The sequence below is a fragment of the Eubalaena glacialis genome, chromosome 7 (genome assembly GCF_028564815.1).
Source record: "Eubalaena glacialis isolate mEubGla1 chromosome 7, mEubGla1.1.hap2.+ XY, whole genome shotgun sequence".
Classification (NCBI taxonomy): domain Eukaryota; kingdom Metazoa; phylum Chordata; class Mammalia; order Artiodactyla; family Balaenidae; genus Eubalaena; species Eubalaena glacialis.
Window position 1 is genome coordinate 28,999,013 of NC_083722.1, and position 4,247 is coordinate 29,003,259.

The window sequence follows — 4,247 nt, forward strand, 5'->3', positions numbered from 1 at the left end:
GTAGAAAGAAGTTCTCACATATGCAACCACATGGTGGATGGGCACACTAGGAAATTTGCAATATTACTATTGTTTAGGATATATATTTACATATATTTATTTGTGTATTTATTTGGCTGCGCCAGGTCTAAGTTGCAGCACGCGGGATCTAGTTTCCTGACCAGGGATCGAACCTGGGTCCCCTGCATTGGGAGCTCGGAGTCTTAACCACTGGACCACCAAGGAAGTTCCCTAGGATATATTTTTAACTGATCCTTATAAAGGGAAATAACAGAAGAACCAGTGTGAGCTGTCTTAAAAGTATCCTTATGTTTCTCATATACGTGTAGCTTTCAATAATTTTTGACCCTAACACAGTAAGAAACAGATCTTACATTGTGACTCAGTGTGTACAGACAAAAATATGTATGTATATAGCGATCCATGTATAAAACTAAAAAAACATATAATTTTTATATTTTAAAAACTTATATGTTAAAATACTATTCTTCCTACCTGCAAGCAAGACACTCTGATAAATCCATGATTTTTATCTTGTATTCCACTTTATTCTATCTGACATTCTCTCAAAAATTGGTTGCCACCCACTAAACTGAATTCGCAACCCTCTAATGGATGGTAACCTGCAATTTGAAAAACAGAAATATAGAGTATGATTCATTATCATTGTCAAGTTGAAAATTATTCACTTCTTCTGCTAAATTGGTCATATTGATCCTTTCTCTTTGCTATTCTTCACAATTCTATTGCAGTCCCCTTCCCCAGGTACATGTATCAGGGAGAAAAGATGCCTACATTCAGGACCAAATAATAGGACTGATGGGTAAGTGCAATTCTCCTCCACCTGGAGAACATCACATTTATAAATAATAATGCCTGCTGTCTAAGGCTTCAGGAGAAGGGCCACTCTTATTCTCCATTGTTTTCATTATAGGAACTTTGCTTAAAGCTAATCTTGCTGGAAGAAAGTCAAGCGTTTGGCATAGTGATGTGATGTGATGTGATGTGATTTATGGAGTCCAAAAATGTTCTGCAACCAATGCTAGGGCCTCTAAGTCCACAGTCCCTAAAAATGTTCAGAGAGTATTTAATCCAATAGCCATGGCATTTTCTGTAGATCATTATGTTCTTTGTGGAACATTATGAAATAATGATACATTTCATGTATTCATATAAACTAAGAAAAATTTTACTAGCAGAAATATATATATGCAATATGAAATCACAAGCATGAGCATAAGAAACACAAACGTTGAACTAAACACAACTGGCTAGTTTGGGGTTAATTTGCTACTTGATCATTCACGTTATTATAGTCTGGTGTATGTAACCCACATACCACTTGGCATGATAATTATATGGTAAATTTCCTTCAGTTACTACAAATGCTGGGGAGAGACTATTTAATGATATAACCCAAGAGGAGTCATAGCATTCTTATTTTTGCCCAGTTGACTGGTGGGGATTAGTCAGTTGGATAGATGTTTTCAAGTTAGCCTCAGCTGGGTTGTTTTTCTTCTCACCAGAAAGAGTTGAATGGGATCCCTCCCATCCCAGAGTTCAGATGTTGGCTGAGGCCAAAAGCCAGAGTGCTCTGCAGAGCAGAGAATGAGGAAAGCTTAAGAGCATGGAGAATGAGGAATTTAAAAAATAAAAAGAAGCATTGCCAGCATAATCCTTAATCAGAAGTTGATATTATGTAGAACAGAATGGAGGAAGCACGCTTTCTTAGATTAACCATTGATAAAGACAATAATTAGAGTGAACTTTGAGTTTTGCATAATTCCAAACTGAAAAATTTCTGCAAGTACAAATAAAATGCCTTTTCAAGACGTAGCACAATGTCTACATACAGTAAGATTCTCCTTGAGTTTTTAATACTCACATCTTATCCTCAACGATTCATCAATTTAGATCCATTGGCTGGGCTTAACGATGCATTCTAAATGGGGAAAAAATAACAGTGAAGTCAATGAGGAATGACATTGACCAAAATGCACATAGATTTATATTCATGTCTATGCCTGACTAGAGATAAATGTGTAAAAATGAAAACATGAAGGAAAGTACCCAAATTGACACCATTACACAGAATTAAATTACCGTATTTCACTGAACCCAACATTGTAAGCAACATTATTATTTTTATGTCCACTAAGAAAGAAAAAGAAAAGAACTTGCCAATGAAACCATGACATGCAACTGTACAATACATTCCAATTTCAAAAATGTTCAGAGGTGAATAAAAAATGCCTATCATAGAGCTGATGAACTGTGGCACTAAAAGTCACACTCAGTACTAGCTGACCATAAATTCTGACTCTCAATGTGTCCAGAAAGCTTTTTGTTTATTTTAAAAGTAGCTCTTACTGAGAAACTGTTGGTTGAATAAATGACTTCTTTCTAATTAATATAAAAAGGATGGCAATTTCAGTTGGTGCTTGAAAAGACAGATAGCTAGGCCAAAATTCATCTTAAAGATCTATAAATACACAGATACTTGAATTCAAGGCAGTGTGGTTCACTGAAAAAGTCCAAAGCAAGGAGAATGCTAATTCTCATGATTAGTTGGGTGGCTTTGGGCAAATCTCACACGTACTCTGGGTCTCCTTACTTATGAAAATGACTAGCTTGGACTAGAATCTCATTTCTAATGCATGTCTTATTTCCCAGTTCTGGCATTTTATGAATCTATGGTTCTGGGTTCATACTGTTTCATCTCAATTGTCCAAATGTCAAGTTGAAATACAACCGATATGGAAAATTCTTTCAAGCGTTATACTTATACAATTTAATTCCTGAAAATATAGCAGTCAGCTCTCTTGAGCCAGTACAAGCCATCTCCAGCACAGCACGACCTCATGCCTGCCCCAGGGTCTCGCCTTCACCCAGACCCTGCTCTCAGCTTCTCACTGTCCCATTGGCACTGGCATTTAGACGGCAGTACCGATGAACGAGGAAAAGAAACCTAGGTTTTGAATGAGGAAAAGAGAAGAACAAAGACACAAAATCTAAACATAAACTAAATTGTCTAGAACAGCATCAGCAACACACAGGCAGTGCTGAAAGGAAAAGCTTTCAGATGTGAACGTAACCAAAGCCAGCTCACCTGGACACTCACCTGGACGAGGGGTTTACTAGTTCCTCGCGAAGAGTGGCCGGAGTCCATGCCAGGTCCTATCCTACATGGAGAATCCAGAGTTAGTCTCTGTCCGGACGCTTAAATTACCTTTATACCATGTACTGACTTCTGGTTCTGCAGAGTGTTCACTTTATCAATGAAATCGTGTGTCTTTATAAAATCCCTAGTTCTGCAAAACCCCTGGAGATGGTGGCAGAAAAACACTTTGTTGGGAAGAACTGTCACTGGCTATTTAAATCAAGATCCTAATACCCAGCTGGGGGGGAAATGAAAAGAGTAAGCAGTAATCCTGACAGAATAACGCTGCAAGAATGCATATTTATCCTGGGATACGCACATTATCCACCACCTGTTTGGCAACAATTTGTCCCAGGCACCAAAAGGTAAAGAAAAAAAGGGTGGAAGAAAAACAGCACTGAAGACATTTGTATAAATATTCTATGAATTCAGGAAATCTGCCTGCTTTACTCTTAGTGGGCAAACAATTTGGTGTCTACTGGATTTGGCCAAGGCATCATGTCCTGACGTGGTTTTCTGTGGATCACTGGTCTCATAAAAGACTAAGGGGTTCCATGGTCGGATCAGTTTGGGAAACATTGTGTACCAGTACCACCAACACCCCCGCCCCCCCCCCCACACACACATACATACATTTGCATAGCAAAGTTCTGAGAGTTCTTGAAGTGACAAGACTGTCACACAGGTTTTACCAAATTTACTTGATCATCAAAAGTGCTTTGGGAGAGTTGAAGGCTGCTATCCGAAGACAGTGTGCTATTTTGGAACATATTAATCTCTCCAGATTCAAGCTTCACATGCCTTTGTTGGACCCTACCCCATGCCAGTCCTGTGCTAACACCTTCCTGGGAGCTCCTTTCATTCACTCACATGGTGATCCAAAGTAGCCCAGCAGAGAGTAATAGTCCTGGCCTTAGTGCATCCTGAAAGAAGGCGGCAGTGGGCAGGCAATCTTTAATCCATGAAACACGTAAGAATTATCCTGAAACTTGACATGACGCTCAGAGTAGAGCTGGAGGGAAGACAGGCACCTATGCATGGCAGTCAGAAGTATGGGATGACCACAAGGGAGGGCAAGACAGACTCA